Genomic DNA, 24,077 nt, shown 5'->3' on the forward strand with positions numbered 1-24,077 from the left:
AATTGACGAGTAACTTCTTCAATATATTTATTTTTATTCATTACTACAATAGTATTTGACTTGTCGGCTTTTTTAATAACTGTTGGGATCATGTGCTAAATTTTTCAAGGCTTGTAGTTGGTCTTTGGAGATATTTGGTCGGAACCGTTTCTTCTTATCATTATGTAGAATTTCATTTGTAATGTCTTCTATGTAAAAATCAAGATATATGTCTCTTCCACTAGGAGGTGTAAATGTAGATGGTATCTTGTTAAAAAACGGCAGGTGTATATATTCATCATTTTCAGTAGTATTGTGTATATCTGTTTTATTAAGGTCTGCAAAATATTCTTTAAACGTAATCTTCTGTTAAAAAGAAAAACTTCTTCCGCTAATTTAACTGTATTATGAGATTTTATATGAGGCCAAAAGCCTACACCTTTTCCTAATAGAATGTATTCAGTGTCTGATAATGTACGGTCTGATAAATTTAAAATTGTTTCCTTACCCTGCTGAATGTGTTTCTTTCTTTTCTAAAATTTCTTGTACTCCCTTCTGTTTTTAAATTTTGCAAAACGTCTTGTTTTTGGTTTGATTTGACAATCAGGTCTTTTTTTGTAGTTATTATTTGTAATTTCTGCTTTTTTAGTTTATTCACAAGGATTTTGTTTATTTTTTCAAGTCAGAATAAAAAAGCACATACGATTTATGATTAGCATGGATTTTTGTGCCGGGGAGAGTTTTTCTTCTGTACTTTCAGATTTGGAACCAAAGTTGGATGCGCCAATGTTGATAGCAGGTGATTCTAATGTGCACCGCATGGAGTGGATTGTACCTGAGAATGGCACGTCTTTTACGTTTTTGCCTGTGTCAGGTAAGCAAACAAACAAATTTAACATTGAGCTTGTCGTGCACACCATTTTATTTGCGTTTTATGCCCTCGAAGGTGGGCATATAGTGATCGCATGTCCGTCCGTCCGTCCGTCTGTCCGTCACACTTTGCGTTAAGGTTTCGAACAATGCTCATGTCGCTTCAGATTTAACCTTCATATTTCAATTTTGGTATGCATGTGTATATGGACACAGCCTTTCCATACGCACACAAATTTTGACCCCTTTGACGTTGACCTTGAACTGGGGGTCTGCGTTTGTTTCAAAATCTGCGTATTATGCATCATATTATATTATATTATACATTTAACATTACAAACAATGCCATTATGGAAAACTTAATTGGTTGTATATTTGTGCATTATATTTAACTCAAAATAGAACATGCTGACTTAATGTATAAAAAAATACGCATTATTTTTATAAAAATAAACACACAATAATTTTCCAATTATCAAACTTGACATAATGTATGCATGTTTACATGTATTTAGCTTACCTTAGCACAAAGTACTTAGAGTGAGCTATTGTGACCGGTCTTTGTCCGTCGTCGTCCGTTGTGCGTTGTATGTCAACATTTTTACTAAAACAACATATTTTCTTAATCCACTGAGCCTATGTTGATGAAACTTAGCAGGAATGATCCTTGTGTGGCGCTCTTTCATAGTTGTATTGCATTCCATGCATAACAGGTTGCCATAGCAACTGAAAGTTCTCCTTATATGTATATTGTAAAAACTTCAAAAATCTTCACTGAAACCACAGGGCCTAGAGCTCAGATATTTCCCATGTAACATCATCTGGTTTAACTCTACCAAGATTGTTCAAATTATGTGCATGCCATGTTTTTCAAATAATGCCCATAGAGTCCAAATTGGCCCTACCCTGAGGGCAAATGCGTTTTCCATATGTGCATAAAGCGAAAACATATTCTTTTCTAAAATCACTAGACCTAGAGCATAGATATTTGGCATGAAATATCATCTAGTGAACCTCTACCAAGATTGTTTAAATTATATCCCTGGTGTCACAATTTGGTGCAATCCCATGGACAAATTTGTCCTTTTTGGTTACATGTATAGTGAAAACTTTATAAAATTTCTGAAGGAGTAAGGAATACAGTTCCAGTCTGTAAAAAAACCCATAAGTCATGTATAGGGTCATTATGTCCCTCTTGTTTAAACGGGATTATATTTGAATTAATTGCAATCTGGTCTAAAATAATGAAGACTTAGCAGAAAAGAAAGTAGAAAATATCAATCAGAAAAAAATGCTGAATAAATTATTTTGTTCAATTCATTTATGTAACAAAATTGGTAGCAAAAAAGTGGCACTAGGCATACATTACTGGTTCGCAAAGAAGTAGTAAACATGTCACTCATGCAAAGCTAGTTTTACTGGTAATATTGTTAAAATTGTATTTTCAATGTTTGACTTTCAAAAAGGAGCCAGATTTGTGAAGGATAGACGGGAATTTATCAGGAGTTTGTCAGGTGCCATGGAGAAATCTCATTTTCAACGCATCTATTTGCATCTGGGCTCTAATGATGCTCTGGTTGACCAGTCTCTGTTGTTCAGGTTTTACCATTAATTTAGCCACTCATCCTTACAATACTGTAGTTTTTATGTTTGTGCATACCCTTTTTCGAACAATCTTCCCTTCAAATACCGAAATCAATGTAAGTTTTTCGCTCTCATTGTTTTTTTTTATTGTTTTAAGTAAAGTGTGCATGTCTGAAACTCTTTTGTAGACATATTGTGACGTCATACACTAGATAAGCCAAGACACAGACATTGTTATCTGCTCTGGGTTGCCTCTTGATGTCGACAGAAGAAAGGGCCGGTCTATATCACAGGGCAAAGTGACCGCTATTCAACGCTGGATACTTCAGGCCAACCAGTTGTTGAAAGATTTGACTAAAAGCCCAACCTCCATCCGGTTCATAGAGTATAGGAAGGTACCTAATATACATGACTCATACACATTGTTCACAATAATATAGATATGTCAGGGTTTTTTATCAATAAAAAATTGTCATACATGTAGACAAAATATTTTTGTTTTCGTAATATATCATGAGAACTTAATTATTTATAGTTTAATTCAATAGTGCACATATACGTGTTGACTAAATCAAAGGCTTATAAAATTGCCCATTGGTGAGCTGTTTTTGGTTATTTACCTACAGTAACAACATATTCGTCATATAAACGAACTGCAATTTCTTGTTAAACAACAATAAGTGCACATACTAATGCCTTCAATCATAATCTGGCCTAGCTTAAATAAAAGTAGGTTAAGGACTGCCTTATCAAGGCTTTCATGATCAATTCCTACAAAGCGTACAATTGATGAAACCACCAGCTCCCAATATCTTTTGTTAAGCGCATGTATTGACCGGACCTGTCCTGACCAGCCTGATGTTATGCATTTATAAAGCATTATTGAACGAAGTTCGCTAAAAAAAAGATAAAAAGTCCTATAATGCTATAACTCTTTATATTTTCATATATCAAAACAATGTTTTGTTTTTTTTAAATAAATTTCCAAGAGGTCATTTTTTACACACACAGAATTGGAACATGTTTGGTACACTTAAAATATAAATATACTCTTTTTAGCTGTTTTTCTTGCATTAAAAGTTTAGTTCCATTGAGCACACTGCAGAAAAGATGTCACTAGCAATATAAAAAGAAAACTATGTATTATTAATAGGACATTATTTCATGAACAGGCAATGAAATAATATAACAACTGAATATTGTATATTTCATTAAAGGTATTTAATGCGTAGTTTAATGAACCTATAGGTGGCCAACCTGCTGACGGCTGATGGTCTGCACTTGAGCTAAGCAGGTGCCAAGAACTGTCTCGAGTGCATTCTCCAAGATGTTCTCCAGCATGCAGAGGTCAAGGAGTCTGCCAGCCTTTAGACTGACCCTCTTTCTGGTCCCTGGCCTTTTCTTTGCACTGCCAACACTGATGATGCCTCATTGACAAAGACTTTTGCAGCTGTAGTTCATGAGGTACTTAATTTATTAAGTGAATATTTTAAATGTTACAATTTTCACAGGCATTTGTGTTATCTCCCTCCCCCTCCCTTAAAAGAAGGGCATATAGCTTTGCACATGTCAGTCGTCTATCGGTCACTCTGTATCTGTAGACGAAACCTTGTCTGAGTGATATTTTTTTGATACCAAATTCTCAAATTTGGTATATATTGCTTCTAACCAATAAAGGATGACCCCTTTTCTGGTATTGATACCTCACATATCAAGGGCACATATTAATACATTTCTTTAATGTGAAAATTGTGTGTCAGTAATATTTACACCACTTTAGGGAGTAACACATGTCTAACAAACATTTCTTGTTCAAATTGAATTATTTCTCCCCCATATGGGGGATATATTGTTTTTGTTCTGTCCAGAGAAATGTATGGGTGGATAATCTTCCTGGAATCTTGTCGGCACTTATTCTCATAAACTACTGAAGTGATTGGAAGAAGTGATCAGTACCAACCTAAGTTGTACATATTGATAGGAATTTTTATTTGGCTCAAGGTCACTAGGTCAAAGTATATAATTCATAAATACTTTAAATCTCTTAAACCATACAAAGGATGTCAATGTTACTTAGTCAGATTGATAAGCTCCTAGCCTAGTTGCGAATATCGTCTGAAAATTTCATTTGGGTCGAGGTCACAAGGTAAAAAAAGATTACCTGATAAATTTCTTGTCAGCACTTATTATTATAACGCAATGAAGGGATTTCAAAGTAACTTGGTCGGATCGATTAGTACCTAGCATAGTTGTGCATATTGTCAGGAATATTTAATTGGGTCAAGGTCAAAACATAAAATTCCCTTGTCAGTGCTTCCTCTCATAAAGCATCAAAAAGATATCCCTGAAACTTTCATAGAGTGAACATGCATAATGTGATCAGTACCAACCCTAGTTGTGCATATTGTCAGGAATTTCTGTTTGGGTCAAGGTCATAAAGTTAAAAAAATCCTTGTAAATGCTTCTTCTCATAAACCACTGAAGGGATATCACTGAAACTTGCTAAATGTGATCAGTTCTAAGCCTGTTTGTGAATATTGTCAGGATTTTTCATTTAGTTCATGGTCAGTGTCAAAAGGTCAACAATTAGTTTTTCCATTTTCCCTACTCATCCGTAAAATTGCAAAAAAATGGAAACATATGTTTTTCGCCCAGAAAAAGCCAGCTCTAGTTTTTTTTTAATATATATAATGTTTATTCTAAACCTGTTGTTGAAGGAATATAGTTAACTCAATTATGTATTCAATCATGCACGCACTTCAGCTCGCTGCCAAGAACTTCATGGAGAAGAAGAAACATATAAAACTCAAAGAAGGTCCTCTAAATAAAAAGGTACCTTATATTTGTTTTTGCTTTTTATGTTACTTTAATTTGCATATGATTTTTTTACAGTGCTAACTTGAAATGTCTACATTTTGCATGATACTATATAAATCATTAATAATTTTATTGAAAACATGTACAAATAACATATTATTTACTGTTGGTCAATTTAATATTAAATCATGAATAGACATGTGTAGTAATTTGTAATGATTTAGATTGAGTTATAAGTGATTCAGATTTAAATACTGTATTTTAGGTTTGCATATGTAAAAAGCCAAGAAGACCAATACTAGGGCGGAAGGAGGTAATGTGTTATTGTGTTATCCAATAACGTGTGTATGATGTTAAATGTTAAGATTATAGAAGTGTTAGAAAACAACATTCAAGTGAAAATTCAGTAATCCTAGTACAGTGCAGATTGAATGATTAAATGGTAAAGTTTTTTTGTTTTACTTTAGTCTTAATACTTTTTTTAGATTGTTGTGACATCTGACAGCCGTGGGAGAAGGCATATTCTAGGACAGAATGAGGAAGTCTTCTTTTGTATTATTGTGGTACACAAAACATTATTGTGAGCAATTTTAAGACGAGTGCTGGAAATGTATGACGAATTAAAGCTTATTATTATTGTAAATGTATAAAGTAGAACATTTATGCTGGTACAAAATTGAACAAACACTTTTAACATAAATAAGACTGTTAAGACTTGAACTAGTCATTGTTCAACCTGTAATAAGTTTCAGGTTTTGAATTTCCAAAGAAGGTAATGTATCAAATGTTAAAAAGTTGGAAGTTATTAGTTTTCTTTTTCACACACACAAAAAGTAAGGTATAGTTGTCAGTCTGTAATCAGCGTTTGCGTTAGTGATTTTTTTAAGTTCTTCGTTAAAATTCCTTCCATTAAAACAAATAAAGGCAACTATTTTAGTAATTAAGTACACAATTTATGAAGAGGAAAGCATTCTTAAGAATGTGTGGTATCCATAGCATGTGTGGTACCCTGATCATGTGTGGTACACTGAGCATGTGTGGTACCCTGAGCATGTCTGGTACACTGAGCATGTGTGGAACACTGGCATGTGTGGTATCCTGAGCATGTGTGGTACACTGAGCATGTGTGGTACACTGATCATGTGTGGTACACTGAGCATGTGTGGCATAATGAGCATGTGTGATATCCTGAGCATGTGTGGTATCCTGAGCATGTGTGGTACACTGAGCATGTGTGGTACACTGAGCATGTGTGGTATCCTGAGCATGTGTGGTACATTGAGCATGTGTGGTTTACTAAGCATGTGTGGTATCCTGAGCATGTGTGGTACACTGAGCATGTGTGGTATCCTGAGCATGTGTGGTATCCTGAGCATGTGTGGTACACTGAGCATGTGTGGTACACTGAGCATGTGTGGTACACTGAGCATGTGTGGTATCCTGAGCATGTGTGGTACATTGAGCATGTGTGGTTTACTAAGCATGTGTGGTATCCTGAGCATGTGTGGTACACTGAGCATGTGTGGTATACTGAACATGTGTGGTATCCTGAGCATGTGTGGTACACTGAGCATGTGTGGTATCCTGAGCATGTGTGGTACACTGAGCATGTGTGGTACACTGAGCATGTGTGGTATCCTGAGCATGTGTGGTACACTGAGCATGTGTGGTACACTGAGCATGTGTGGTATACCGAGCATGTGTGGTACACTGAGCATGTGTGGTACACTGAGCATGTGTGGTATCCTGAGCATGTGTGGTACACTGAGCATGTGTGGTATACCGAGCATGTGTGGTACACTGAGCATGTGTGGTACACTGAGCATGTGTGGTATCCTGAGCATGTGTGGTACATTGAGCATGTGTGGTTTACTAAGCATGTGTGGTATCCTGAGCATGTGTGGTACACTGAGCATGTGTGGTATACTGAGCATGTGTGGTATCCTGAGCATGTGTGGTACACTGAGCATGTGTGGTACACTGAGCATGTGTGGTACACTGAGCATGTGTGGTATCCTGAGCATGTGTGGTACATTGAGCATGTGTGGTTTACTAAGCATGTGTGGTATCCTGAGCATGTGTGGTACACTGAGCATGTGTGGTATACTGAGCATGTGTGGTATCCTGAGCATGTGTGGTACACTGAGCATGTGTGGTATCCTGAGCATGTGTGGTACACTGAGCATGTGTGGTACACTGAGCATGTGTGGTATCCTGAGCATGTGTGGTACACTGAGCATGTGTGGTATACCGAGCATGTGTGGTACATTGAGCATGTGTGGTACACTGAGCATGTGTGGTATCCTGAGCATGTGTGGTACACTGAGCATGTGTGGTATACCGAGCATGTGTGGTACATTGAGCATGTGTGGTACACTGAGCATGTGTGGTATCCTGAGCATGTGTGGTACACTGAGCATGTGTGGTATACCGAGCATGTGTGGTACATTGAGCATGTGTGGTACACTGAGCATGTGTGGTATCCTGAGCATGTGTGGTACACTGAGCATGTGTGGTACACTGAGCATGTGTGGTACACTGAGCATGTGTGGTACACTGAGCATGTGTGGTACACTGAGCATGTGTGGTATACCGAGCATGTGTGGTACACTGAGCATGTGTGGTACACTGAGCATGTGTGGTATACCGAGCATGTGTGGTATCCTGAGCATGTGTGGTACACTGAGCATGTGTGGTACACTGAGCATGTGTGGTACACTGAGCATGTGTGGTACACTGAGCATGTGTGGTATACCGAGCATGTGTGGTATCCTAACCCTTATCACCCATTGGATTGTCAGAAGTCTGCCGGAATTTGCAGATGTTGAAAAAAGCTCTTGACATAATGAGTGTTATGGGTGTTTTCCCTCATCCTATTTATGAGCACACATGCACACAAAAATAATATCTTGTTCAGTTTTAAAAGGTTAATTGCCAGAATAATATTTTTATGGGGATACTTGATCTGTAATGAGTTTTGACAATTTTATAGGTGACAAATGAACAAAGTAGTATCTCATTTTTCTTTAATACATATTTTTCAGTATTGGCATTTTCAATTATTTAGCATATTTGCAGATTTAAGGGCATTGTTAAGAATGTTAATTAAAAAAAGGTACAGGTCTTGAGATGCAAGGATGTTATAGATATATAACACATGCATTCAGACTTGTAAACTTCCTATTCCATGCCACATTATTTTAGATCATCAAAAAAAATCTCATTTTTTTGTTCATGAAAATTTTTAATACAGCATACATGTAGTTACAATTAATTTTGTAGGGGCCGACTGTCAACCAGTGAAGAAGTAGAGATTGTATTGGTGGGTGCCAAAGTTCAAGACAAAACTACTCAGATCCACGGTTAATATTGGTTAAGTTTTATGTTTAGGTCCATTTTATTCCTTAAGTATCAAAGCTATTGCTTTTATACTTGCAACACTTACTAACTATCAAAGGTATCATTTTTAATGATATTTTAGTGGTACTTACTTGTTAATCCTTTGCTGTAACATTATTTAGTATATTTTCAGTTACCAAGATGGCCTTTAAATTTTGGGTTCCGCTTGCTTCTAACAGTCAATCATCAGCACTCCGTTCAATGAGCAATCACGCCTTGGGTCATTGCAGTTGGATGAAGTCCGCCTAATCAAGATTCTATTGAATGTGTATTTTGCTGCCAATAACATGCCTTATACCTATATGTTGTGTTGTTGTTTTATTTTGATGTTTTTTAAGCATTTTAGATTAGCGAAATTTACTCACAATGAAATAGTTAGTAAATTTGTATAAATGCTAAAAAGCTTGAACAAGACAAAACGCACACAATAGTTCACAACACATGTACATGATAATCATGTTCGATTCAAAGCAATCAGGTTTTAAAACATATTAAAGGTACCCGAACTTGCAATTTCTTAAAAGCGTTAAAAACAAGCTTAAAGTTAAGCTAACGCCTGCGATTGTATTCCTTATTAATAATGTTGAAAGCAATACCAAATAAACCATCCCCTTAACTCCTTATTGTTAGATATGTATAAATCAAAGCGTTGAGGGCACTGTAGGTGTTAGATGTTGTATAAGTTTAGACGCAACTCAATTTAAAAAATTATGTTATAACTTTTTATATTGCACGTTTTATATGAACACAACCCATTCAAAATTATTTCTTTAAGCACAGGTCCATATGTTTTTTTTTCAAATCATTAATAAAAAAAAATAATTTAAGCTTCATTTTGGGAAAACAGGGCTTAATGCATATGCAATACTTGTCATCCCAGTACAATAGACTCTTAAAACGAAAAATATACAATCTGAAATTTCGTCCTTAATTAGCTTGTGCGCACAGGCTAATCAGTGTGCACAGGCTAATCTAAATTTGCATGCATTAAGCCCCGTTTTTCCTGAAAGCAGTCAATATGTACAGATTTCAATGAAAAACACTAGACTGGCCAAAGTCGCCTTACAAGCTGTTAAACACTTTTAGTAATATACACACTGCGGTGTACCAGTGGTGAACTATAAACAGACAGATGTATAATTATATTCATGAACTGGAAAGTCATGTAGATGGGATAACCGAATAATCGCCGTACATATACGTTACAGTATATAATTATATCATCTAGCGGGCTTACCCTAATACCAGTTGTCCATGTCCGTTATTGCGTATCACTCTAGTTCTGCCCCGGAAAGCCATAACGCAGGTATACCCGACTACCCGTTGTTCATGTCCGTTATTGCGTTTTACCCTAGTTCTGCCCCGGAAAGCCATGAAGCAGGTATATCCGACTACTCGATGTTCATGTCCATTATTGCGTATTACTCTAGTTCTGCCCCGGAAAGCCATGTAGCAGGTATAACCGACTACCCGATGTTCATGTTCATTATTGCTTATTACTCTAGTTCTGTACCGAAAAGCCATGTAGCAGGTATACCCGACTACCCGATGTTCATGTCCGTTAGTGCGTATTACTCTAGTTCTGCCCCGGAAAGCCATGTAGCAGGTATAGCCGACTACACGAAGATCATGTCCGTTATTGCGTATTAATCTAGTTCTGCCCCGGAAAGCCATGTAGCAGGTATAACCGACTACCCGATGTTCATGTTCATTATTGCTAATAACTCTAGTTCTGTACCGGAAAGCCATGTAGCAGGTATACCCGATTACCCGATGTTCATGTCAGTTATTGCGTATAACTCTAGTTCTGTCCCGGAAAGCCATGTAGCAGGTATACCCGACTACCCGATGTTCATGTCCGTTATTGCGTATTACTCTAGTTCTGTCCCGGAAAGCCATGTAGCAGGTATACCCGACTACCCGTTGTTCATGTCCGTTATTGCGTTTTACCCTAATTCTGCCCCAGAAAGCCATGAAGCAGGTATACCCGACTTCTCGATGTTTATGTCCATTATTGCGTATTACTCTACTTCTGCCCCGGAAAGCCATGTAGCAGGTATACCCGACTACACGATGTTCATGTCCATTATTGCGTATTACTCTAGTTCTGCCCCGGAAAGCCATGAAGCAGGTATACCCGACTACTCGATGTCCATGTCCATTATTGTGTGTTACTATAGTTCTGCCCCGTAAAGCCTTATAGCAGGTATACCCGACTATCCGATGTTCATGTCCGTTATTGCGTATTACTCTAGTTCTGCCCCGGAAAGCCATGAAGCATTTATAACCGACTACCCGATGTTCATGTCCATTATTGCGTATTACTCAAGTTCTTCCCGGAAAGCCATGAAGCAGGAATACCCGACTACTCGATGTTCATGTCCATTATTGCGTATTACTCTAGTTCTGCCCCGGAAAGCCATAAAGCAGGTAAACCCGACTACTCGATGTTTATGTCCATTATTGCGTATTACTCTAGTTCTGCCCCGGAAAGCCATGAAGCAGGTATAACCGACTACCCGTTGTTCATGTCCATTATTGCGTATTACTCTAGTTCTGTTCCGGAAATCCATGTAGCAGGTATTCCCGACTACCCGATGTTCATGTCCGTTATTGCGTATTACTCTAGTTCTGCCCCGGAAAGCCATAAAGCAAGTATACCCGACTACTCGATGTTCATGTCCATTATTGCGTATTACTCTAGTTCTGCCCCGGAAAGCCATGAAGCAGGTATAACCGACTACCCGTTGTTCATGTCCATTATTGCGTATTACTCTAGTTCTGTTCCGGAAATCCATGTAGCAGGTATTCCCGACTACCCGATGTTCATGTCCGTTATTGCGTATTACTCTAGTTCTGCCCCGGAAAGCCATAAAGCAGTTATACCCGACTACCCGATGTTCATGTCCATTATTGCGTATTACTCTAGTTCTGCCCCGGAAAGCCATGAAGCAGGTATACCCGACTACTCGATGTTCATGTCCATTATTGCGTATTACTCTAGTTCTGCCCCGGAAAGCCATAAAGCAGGTTTATCCGACTACTCGATGTTCATGTCCATTATTGCGTGTTACTTTATTTCTGCCCCGTAAAGCCTTATAGCAGGTATACCCGACTACCCGATGTTCATGTCCGTTATTGCGTATTACTCTAGTTCTGCCCCGGAAAGCCATAAAGCAGTTATACCCGACTACCCGATGTTCATGTCCATTATTGCGTATTACTCTAGTTCTGCCCCGGAAAGCCATGAAGCAGGTATACCCGACTACTCGATGTTCATGTCCATTATTGCGTATTACTCTAGTTCTGCCCCGGAAAGCCATAAAGCAGGTATATCCGACTACTCGATTTTCATGTCCATTATTGCGTGTTACTATAGTTCTGCCCCGTAAAGCCTTATAGCAGGTATACCCGACTACCTGATGTTCATGTCCGTTATTGCGTATTACTCTAGTTCTGCCCCGGAAAGCCATGAAGCAGTTATAACCGACTACCCGATGTTCATGTCCATTATTGCGTATTACTCTAGTTCTTCCCCGGAAAGCCATGAAGCAGGTATACCCGACTACTCGATGTTCATGTCCATTATTGCGTATTACTGAAGTTCTGCCCCGGAAAGCCTTGAAGCAGGTATAACCGACTACCCGTTGTTCATGTCCGTTATTGCGTATTACTCTAGTTCTTCCCCGGAAAGCCATGAAGCAGTTATACCCGACTACCCGATGTTCATGTCCATTATTCAGTATTACTCTAGTTCTGCCCCGGAAAGCCATGTAGCAAGTATACCCGACTACTCGATGTTCATGTCCATTATTGCGTATTACTCTAGTTCTTCCCCGGAAAGCCATGAAGCAGTTATACCCGACTACCCGATGTTCATGTCCATTATTGCGTACATGTATTACTCTAGTTCTGCCCCGGAAAGCCATGAAGCAGGTATACCCGACTACTCGATGTTCATGTCTATTATTGCGTATTACTCTAGTTTTGCCCCGGAAAGCCATAAAGCAGGTATACCTGACCACTCGATGTTCATGTCCATTATTGCGTATTACTCTTGTTCTGCCTCGGAAAGCCATGTAGCAGGAATACCCAACTACTCGATGTTCATGTCCGTTATTGCGTATTACTCTAGTTCTGTACCGGAAAGCCATGAAGCAGGTATACCCGACTACCCGATGTTCATATCCGTTATTGCGTATTACTCTAGTTCTGCACCAGAAAGCCGTGTAGCAGATTGATCCGACTACCCGATGTTCGTGTCCGTTTTTTTGTATCATTTTTCGAGAACGTTACTGTGTTTACATTTTCTGTTATCATACGGTATCTTTTCAGGCTTGTGCCATCGCCCTGCTTCGACTTCAAGTCTGTGAGCATATACTCTTAATCGCGTTATAATAACTCGAATCTAAGTTTTGAAATATTGACAACATTGATATAAGGCTGAAATCTAAAATTTCCGTAAATGCAATAGTTTTTATCCCGTGTCGTTTGTTGTAACTCGGATATCCAATCTTGAACGTATATATCAGATATTCGTTGCTATAAAAATTAACGTCCCACACTCCCTGAAAATACCATGCCTCACCGAAACATAGGGTTTTTAATATATTTTTAACAGATTTTACCCAAGAATTGTTTTAGGGATAAAGTTCAAGATCATGTAATAACATATTATAAACATTTTTAATACATTTAACATCATCCGATTGTAAATTTTATATAGGATTTAGCACTCGTGCAGCTTTTTGAATATTTTAGAAAATGCAGTTTGTGTACACGCTAATTCTACAAAATCGTGATAAATCAGTGTAATATAACCTTTATATATGAAATTTGGATTTATTACGCTTTGTTGTGCAAATCGATGACTATTATTGGATTTATATTGTAGAGCACTCTCTTATTAAACATAAACATAGTTTTTTTGTATTAATTTGTTAAAATTTTCCCCATTTTCGATGCTAATAATATTGATATTTGCATATTAATTTCGGGTAAATTTAATTCGGATATTGCTTGAAAATAGAGTTCCAGATAATGAACAGTTATATCAATACGGTCTAATGGTAAACACACAATGTGTAATTTACAAATAACGAAATTGTGTATTAAAGGGATGAAGTCGTTGTGTCTGTTCACTGTAATTTGGAAATAATGAAGCAGCTTAGTGATTTGTAATCAGAGCACCGAACGGCTCAAAATTTGTCGCCTTATTTTAGTCCATTTCAACTTGTCATCTTTGGCTTAAATCGTTTTGATTTAAAGGTCCCTTATTTGACTGAAACCGGGCGGATATTAACAAAACACATTTCACAATGTCAAGATTTAAGCATGTCTAAGTACTTTACCCATAACTCTTTAACAAGTATACAATTTATACTACTAAATGCTTATATTTGTTATCAATCACGTTTTTTAAACGATTTTAGGATCGTGTGTAAAGACACACAAAAAATGACAATAATTGCTCTTTGTCCAAAAGTGCAGCTTTATGCTTAGGCACACATATAGTCATGTTAACAATTATTATAGTTTAAAGAAAAAGCCTGGTGTAGTATCCTCATCCTGTCAACAATGGGCTCATAAATGTGATATAAGTAAAAACCTTTAATGAGTCACCATTACAATTTTTATGATAATTAACATGGAGCAAAATCCTTCAGGCGATATATCATGTTGATAAAGGTATAAATTATACCCTTCAAAAGAAAAAAAATCATTTAATCTCAAACAGTGTGATGATATTAAATTGAATTTAATACAATTTTATGCAATGGCTTCGCATAGACTAAATTCCTCAATTACCATCAATTAAGAGTCCATAAATCTAGAGTTGATCCCAATAAAACTTGAAAGTGTACAGAATGATATTAAACATTCATTTTAAAGAGACTCTGGCTATGAATAATATATTTTATACAATAAAAACGTGTCATGCTTATTCATATTTGTACAATTAACCAAATAAAACTAAAACACAAATTTGATATAAAAAATAAATAAAATGGTTGCTTCATGGGACACCTCATCTTGATATAGTGGTCAATTGTGCCAATTAATTGTACAATCACATAATGCTTGACAAAGTTGTGGTCCAAACACAACTTTACTTTTACCATGTCTTTAAGGCAATTAGGTGAATCCACTTCTTCGTGACCATGGCCTTGCCATGTCATCGATGACAATTTGCATCAATATCCATAATAGATTATAGATAGTCATATACCAGCTGAAATACAATGTAATCTCTGTGTCCCAAAGAACTTTCCTTTTCAGTATTCTGTGACAAAACAAGAACTGACTCCAGAGGATGACACATGCCCCGCTGGTGTTTTGACATTTGGGAAAGGGACCTTGGTCAAACGCGCGACAGACCAGCTGCACCTTTTAATGCACAATCCGTTAAGAGACCTGAGTCTTGCACGTTACATTCCCTCTTACCATGCTTCACATTTGTGCCAGGTTATTTAAAAATCCATCCATAAGTTACAAAGATATAAAAGTGACACACAATTGTGGACAGATGTTCTGACCAATATACGGTTAAGAAATTATATGCCAGCCTTTAGACATAAAAAATCATCTCTTTTCTTAATGCATGTCATATATAATATTTCTCCTATGTAAAAGTTCAATCAATCCACTCCATTTTTTCACAAGCCAATACCTATAGGGTGAAGTACGCCAGAAATCGATCTTGTGTAGTTTATTAGCACTGGACCTTCTAGTGTCTGGTCAGTTACCGGGTACTGTAAATTAATAAATGTATAAATAAATATTATAATTTAACAATACTATTAATTCGTAAAATGAACTCTTTTATTATGTATATATAGAACAGGGGTCATTTCATAATGGCAATTCTTTTGTGCAGTGGAACTTTAAAGTTATAGTAAAACCTTCTTGAATACAAGAGGGCCTGAAAAGCCCAAAGTCGCTCACCTGAGATACCAAGGACCTGACCTGTTCTGTGAAGCCGAAGATGTCATAAGAACAAATGTTTTGACCAACTTTCATGAAGAGTGAACAATAAATGTAACGTTTATAGTTATAATAAGGTTTAACTATAGTCATATAAGGATAAATTCCCTGGCAGCCAAGTTTTTCAACCGACCGGAACCATTTTCCTACACATCCAAGATATCATTAAACAAATATTCTGACAAAGTTGCATGACAATCGGAAAATAATTGTGCCTTTAAGAGTGTTAGCAAGTTTTTACTAAAGTCATATAAGGGAAAATGCCCCGCCCTCTGGTGACAATGTTTTTTAACCAACGGCAACCTTTTTCAAACTTGTCCAAGATATCATTGGGACAAATCTTCTGACCAAGTTTCATGAAAATCGGACAATGAATGTGGCCTCTAGTGTTTTTACAAGGTTTTACTATAGCCCTATATTGCCATATTAGGAAAATGCACCTCCTCCTGGCAGCCATGTTTTTCTACCAATCAGAACAATTTGTGAACTCATTAAAGATATCATTAAGGCAAATCTTCTGACCAAGTTTCATGAAGGTCGGACAATAAATGTGGCCTCTAGAGTGTCAACAAGGTTTTACTATAGCCATATAAGGAAAAATGCCCCGTCCCCTGTCGGCCATGTTTTTCAACCAACCGGAACCATTTTCATACTCATCCAAGATATTATTAACACAAATCTTCTGATTAAGTTTCATGAAGATTGGAGAATAAAGGCAGCCTCTAGAGTGTTAACAAGCAAATTCGTTGAATTGATATCCCCCGCCAATATGCTTCTGGACACAAAAGGGTATTGGACACTCAAAAAAGCATTTTTTTCAAGATACAAAGGGCCATAACTCCGTTATTAACAGATGGTGTACAATGCCATTTGGCGTGTATCATCCTATCATCCATATATATACTCATACCAAGTTTCAATGAAATCCCCCAAAGCGCTTCCAAGATATGGCTCCGGACGGACGGATGGAAAGACAGACGGACGGACAACGCCAAAACAATATCCCTCCGCCTTTGGCAGGGGATAACAAGGTTTTACTATAACCTTATAAGGAAAAATACCCCGCCCCTTGGAGGCCATGTTTTTCAAACAATCTTTACAATTTTCGAACTCGTCAAAGATATCATGGACACAAATCTTCTTATAAAATTTCATGAAGATCGGACAATAAATGCGGCCTCTAGTATTAACAAGTTAACAGGTGAGCTAAAAATGTGCGCGAGAAAAACCCGTATGAGCAAGTGCACTTCAGAAAGAGTCTTTAAATCACACTATTTTCAGTGAAGAAATCCTATGGGGAACATGTATTGAAAAAAAAATTTTTTTTAAAGGGGTCTTTTCACAGATTTTGGCATGTATTGAAGTTTGTCATAAATGCTTTTTATTGATAAATGTAGACATTGGATCTAAAAAGCTCCAGTAAAATATCTAGAATAAAATTAAAAAAAGAAAAAAAAGTAACCAGGTATCCCTCTGGCTCATTTTTTGAAGCCAAATTTACCTTTATATGTCTTAATTCATATTATTTTCGATATTTTATGGGTGATAATGTAGAATACCTTGTAGCTATCTCCAAAAAAAGCCAAGCTAAAAATTTATAATATGGCCTAGTGACATAGACCTTCAAGATATTAACGCCAAAATCAAGTCAATAGCAGTCTTCGTCTAGTGGTAAGCGACAACTATTCCAAATATGAGAATGAGGGACAGACATAACTTTAGATATCCCTTCAACAAGGCTGTCACATAAAGGAAGTATGTTTATGACCTTTACCTTCGAGGAATCAACACCAAATTCAATAGGGATCTTCCTCTGGTGGTGAGCAGCATATCATGTGATTGATGACCATTGTTCAGGGTTATATCCGAAAATTCAAGTGCAGTGCTGTTTCTCTAATCCAAAGTCGTCCCTAATCCTGTTATGCAGTAACTTTGACTCACATACAAAGCAATACTTAAGGTAAAGTAGTAGTTAAAACAATCCACGAGTCCAACCACATGTAAGAACAATCTCCTAGTATAGATATACTGAGTAGTACAATTAAATAATCTTAAAAACATAATCATACAATTGTTTTTTTACCGATCAAAGTTAATTATATTTCTTAGTTAATCATATTTATACACAGTTAGACATTGATATATAGTCTCAGTATAGCCCCTAGGGACTTTTCTTGAAGTATGTGTATATATGTATACAAGTTTTCTTCTTTCCGACCTATGCATTTTCGTTGAGAAGAATAAAGATAAGCTTCTTAGACGTGGCAGAATACATACACAAAGATGAAGCACTATGGTTCTATAAAATACTCCAAAGAGTTATATTAGTAAGATAATACGATTGCCATCTGAAGATGGCACACTCCACCTATCTCAGTGTTAAATAGTCTAGGTGAAGCCTTTAGTATTTAAGTAGCATGCTCCTGTGAAATCAGTATCCACAGTGAAACTCCATATCCCATGTTGAAACAGGGGCCGAACTACAACAAAATTGAATGCCTCTTGAGATTGAACATGCATTCTTTTAAAACAAATTTTCGTTGAAGTTTTTTTTAAATGGCCACGACACAAAAAGGTTATTAAAGCATGACAAACATTTCAAGGGCAAGAAAGGTTTATAACATTAAATTTGGGGTTATGTGACCCTAAATTTAAATATATACACCCCTTGTGGAAGCCGTATCAGTATCAATTGATTTGCACATTTGAAGTCTTAGTGAAAAAAATAGGTCAATGTTAAGATCAAACTGAAGTCTAGTGATGTGGGTGTATGGAAACAGTTCAAAGATAAAATCCATGCAACTGTGAAAGCTTTGTAGCAAGCGGTAATGATGTCATATGAAAAGCACCATTTTGATGAACCAAGAATTTGATAATTATTAATTAAAGTGCAAAAGTAGCTCATTTGAAAGCTCCAAATATGGTCAGGTGATTTAGGAGTGTTGAAAGTGTTCATAGATACAGAGCTTTTTCACCTAATAAAATAATTGCGATTGCAGGTTACTTAACAATTCCAAAAGTAGTGTTTGTTCACAATTTTGAGCTAAAAATTGAGTAGTGGAATAACTAAATGAACACTCAAGAGTATCAATTTATACCAATGACAACTGAAATGTGTTGTTACTTTTCATGTCATGTATTACAATGTAGTTCTTTGATCTTGGGCTCAATAAAAAAATGCAGATGTGTTTAATACAGATAACGGTTAAACTACAGTCTGCATTATAATTTTAAAACTATGTCAACAACTGTGTTTATAATATTATTCAAATTCACAATTTTGACAAGATCATGCACCAATTTTCACAGAATTACAAGGCTAGGGCATCTTCACAAATTTGGGTGAAAAACCCCTGAGATAAAAACCATGCAAGCGTCAAAGCTTGTAGAAAGCAGTTTTGATATAAGATGAAACAGTCTTTTTGGGATACCAGCAACCAAGAATTGGGATGTCAAAGTCTTGTCTTGTTTATTTAATAATTAAAATCCAAGCCAGATTTGTGGTCAAGACCCCAAGCTATTTTAGCATAATTAAAATCCAAGCCAGATTGGCGGCCAAGACCCCAATTTATTTCAGCATAATTTAAATCCAAGCCAGTTTGGTGGTCAAGATCCCAAGCTATTTCAGTATTATTAAAACCCAAGCCATTTTGGCGGTCAAGACACTTAAGCTATTTCAGCATAATTAAATCCAAGCCAGATTGGCGGTCAAGACCCAGAGCTATTTCAGCATAATTAAAACCAAAGCCAGTGTGTTGGTCAAGATCCCAATCTATTTTCAGCATTATTAAAACCCAAGCCATTTTGGGTGTCAAGACCCCCAGGCTATTTCGGCATAACTAAAATCTTAGCCAGATTTGTGGTCAAGACCCCAAGCTATTTCAGCATAATTAAAATCCAAGCCAGATTGGCGGCCAAGACCCCAAGCTATTTCAGCATAATTTAAATCCAAGCCAGTTTGGTGGTAAAAATCACAAGCTATTTCAGTATTATTAAAACCCAAGCCATTTTGGCGGTCAAGACCCCAGGCTTTTTCAGCATAATTAAATCCAAGCCAGATTGGCGGTCAAGAGACCGAGCTATTTCAGCATAATTAAAATCAAAACCAGTTCAGTGGTCAAGAGCCAGAGCTATTTCATCAAATCCAAACCAGATTTGCGGTCAAGACCCCGAGTGATTTTAGCATAATTCAAATCCATGCCAGTTTGGTGGACAAGATCCCGAGCTATTTCAGTACATATTTAAATCCAACCCCGAGCTAGTTCAGCATAATCAAAATCAAAGCCAGACTGGCAGTCAATACAACAAGCTATTTCAGCATAATTAAAATCCAAACCAGTTTTGTGGTCAAGATCCCAAGCTTTTTTAGCATGATTAAAACCCAAGCGATTTTTGGATGTCTGGCATCCCAAGCTATTCTTGCATAATAAAAATCCAAGCCATTTTGGCGGTCAAGACCTGGGCTATTTCAGCATTTGTAAAATACATGCCAGTTTGGTGATCAAGATCCCAAGCTATTTCATCATCATTAAAATCCAAGCCAGTATGGTTGTCAAGATACTGAGCTTTTTCAGCATAATTAAAATCTAAGCCAGTTTTGTGATCAGCACCCCAAGCGATTTAGCCTTATTTAAATCCAAGCCAGTTTAGTGGTCAAGGTCCTGAGCTACATCAGCCTAATTAAAATCTAAGCAAGTTTGGTGGTCAAGATCCCGAGCTATTTCAGCATAATTAAAATCCAAGCCACAAAACCCACCCCAGGGTCCCGCCCACATAGGCAACACCAACCCAAATTGCCTTTTCGTCCATCAGTCCTGGCCAATATCTCCTCCTTCACTATTAGCACTAGAACATTGAAACTTAAACACATGGTAGCTGTCGGCGTGGGAATACGCGTCGTCCTCTGCCGCGCCATTTCTAGTTTTGAAAAAAAACAACAAGAACTTCACAGTTGAAGACATATTTCCCGCCAGCAGGGCCTTGGTATCTAATAACTCGATTCAGGTCAAAACAACCCAATACAGGTAATTACAATTCAGTGAAACTCATTACAACAAGTGTTGGAATCGGATCTTAAACTCATATTGAATGTTAAAAACACACATAATAACGGGCATATAATAATAATAAAATTCTAACCTGCTTGATGAATAATTACTAAATGACAATGTTATACACTGGACACAGACGGGATGGAAACATTTGAACATATTAAGACATTTGACTTATAAGTGTGACCTTGACCTTGGAGGTAGAGGTCTGGTAGCATGACACATCATCTAATGATGGGAAACACTCAAAACAGCTTTAGAAAAATTGATAAAATTGGCTTTATAAATGACAAAGTTATGCTTCGGACACAAACAGGAAGGACTGACAGTCACGATTCCGAAATCTACCTTCGATTAATTGGCAGGGGATAATTCAATTTCCTGTAATGGGGAAGACTGCTATAAAGCTTCAATCATAAGAGGCTAAGATATACTCCTTAATTAAAACATTGTACAATATATAGACATTTACCCTTTGTGACGTTGGAGGAAAGATCTGGACACATCCTCTAATGATGGGAGCAATTTGTGCCAAGTTAAATAAATTTGCTTAAAGAATATCGAAATTATGCTCCAGGCATAAATCAGTATACAACATTATGGACGTTTGACCTATAAGTGTGACCTCTACCTTGGAGGCAGGGACCTGGCTGTTAAGCGCGTCAAATTGCATAATGGTGCGAAACGTTTGTGCCAAGTTAAATGAAATTCACCTAATTAATGACAACGTTATGTTCTGAACACAAACAGGATGGAAACATTGTTCTATATATAGACGCTTAATCTAAGTGTGACATTGACCTTTGAGGTAGTGCCTGGTTGTTTAGCGTGATACATCGTCTAACACTGGGGAACATTTGTAGCAAGTTTAATGAAATTGGCTTAATAAATGACAGGGCCAAAAAAGCCTTCTTTGCAAGGGGCCTCTTTTTCTTCACCTTTACCAAAAAGGCCCTTTATCCTATAGACATTTCTTTAAAATCATGCATTTTGCTCTTAATTTCCAATTTACCTCAGTATTGTTCATACCCCAGACAAAAAATGTGTTTTTCTCCCTAAAAAAGGCTGTTGCACTTTCCCCAAAGTTGGTGATTTCCCTTGAATGAAGTTACGCTACGGAAATGAACTCATTGAACTGGATGGAAACATTTGACCACATACACAGTTGACCTATAAGTGTAACCTTGACCTTGGATGTGGCCAGGGACCTGGTAATTTAGGGCGACACATCGTCTAATGATGGGAAACATGTGTAGCAAGTTTAATAAAACTGGCTTAAAAATTGATGAGGTTATTCTCCGGACACAATCGGGACTGACGGATGGTCACGCTTCCCATATCCCTGTCGGCGGGGATAACAAAAATCAGTGTATTATGGGACTGCAGAGGTTTTCACCAAAATTTGTGAAGATGCCCTAGCCTGGTCATTTTGTGAAAAGCGGGTCATTTTATCGAAAATGTTAAACTTTAGAAACAATATAAACACTGTGAGGTGTGTAAAAATACTAATATCTACTCACAGCTATTGACCCTCCGTATGTACCCATAAAAGCTCAGAGCATTCAAGAAGAACTAGTACTGTAGCCGGATTTGGAACGACTCGCCCCTTGTTTTATAAGGATGCGCCGTACATATCTAACGACTCGCCTTACATATATGACGACTCGCCCCATCATAACTTATTAACTTATATGGTAGGATTTTTGTGTAATTTGTTAAAAGCATAGTTTCTTTGATTCATTTTTTTTATGTTCATGCTTTACTTCGATTTAATTGTGCTTACAGTACAGTAGGTAAAAACGAAACATTAAAAAAAGTGGGTGGGGTATGGAAAAATATCTTATGATTAAGCAAATAAGAAGTTCGATGAATTTTGTTAAAATGCTTTTCTTAAAAAAGAAAGAACGAAAGGCTACAGGGCGAAACGTGAAAAAAAAGAAACATTGACAAATGAATAAATCGATACAATACTCTGGTAAACAAATCCCGGTCTTAAAATACACTCGTTGCTAACCATACTAGGGAACACCGGCAGTTTTTATTTCAGTTTAGTTTGAGTAAAATGTACTGTGTAGATCTACCTAGCGTTAGTAGGTCAGTAGAAGTAGGTCAGTCAAAAATAATACCGCTTCTTACCCAAAACAATCACATTTCTTAATTTAAAAAAGTCTCTGAAGCACGTAGTTGCATTTTCCTGCTTACGTATCAAAAAGAAATACAGATTGTAAATAGATTCACTGAATCAATTAAGTTTAAACTTGCGAACCGCATTCAGCGACTATGGCGTCCATTTTTATACAGCCTGTAGGTATCACGTGATTTTCTTGTTAGGAACATACGCAGAGATTTTTGACGGCCGTAGACCATCCGCCTAGTGGTGTGCTATGCCGTATCATTCGAGACGGAAACATACTCTGAAAACAATCGACTAGCGTAAAATTCGTTTGCTTTTATACCACAAACCACTTTGAATATTTGTTTAATCTAACAGAGGGGCTTATCACGTGACGATCAAAATGGCGACGTTCATTCCGAGACAGGTATTTTTCGCCGTTTGAATCCGTTATGGTTCAGTATTTTTTAAAGCCACATAAATACTCAAAATCAACTCATAATTCTTAAAAAATTTCTTAAAATAAAGTGACCCCATAAAAATCAGTGTTCCTTATAGCAATAGCCAAAATTTCAACGCTAGATGTAGTAAGGTTACATAGATTTAACGAGATACAAAATGCTTGTTTTTATTTTTTTGTCACAACATATTCAATGTGATTTTGCGGCGACGATATCAGAACATTTACGAGCGAACGCGAGATTGGTTTCGGGCAGATTATGAGAACTTTCGACGCTGCCCGAAGCCAATCTCGCGTTTGCTCCTCCAATGGCTTTAGTTTTATTGTTAACACTCTACAAGTCACGTTTTAGCCCAACTTAATGAAACTTGCTATGAAACTTGGTTAGAACATTTTTTCTAATAATATCTGGATCGAGTTAGAAAATGTGTTCCAGTAGGTTGTAAACCGTTTCCGCTTGGGAGCGTGGCATGTTTTCTTATTAGGCCATTGTATAAATAAAGAACAAAGTATATATTGTAATACAATTTAATAGTTAATACCTCATATCAAGTTCTCGCTAAGGCTTTATTTGGTTGGCATGAGGTCAATGTCCACTGATCTGTAATTTAAAATATAAAAAACAATTCCACTTAGTAACTTAGTAACTTAGCAGAAATAATGCCAGAGTTGAAATGGTAGAAAGCAAGACACATACAGTAATCATGCTAAATTGCTAAATATATTTAATGTTTACGTATCAAAGATGTTAACATTTGTCAAAATATTAAGAAGGAATTTCTACAAAGAACTGGCAAATCGAGATAGACATGGCCTGATA

This window comes from Dreissena polymorpha, chromosome 9 (genome assembly GCF_020536995.1).
Source record: "Dreissena polymorpha isolate Duluth1 chromosome 9, UMN_Dpol_1.0, whole genome shotgun sequence".
Lineage (NCBI taxonomy): Eukaryota > Metazoa > Mollusca > Bivalvia > Myida > Dreissenidae > Dreissena > Dreissena polymorpha.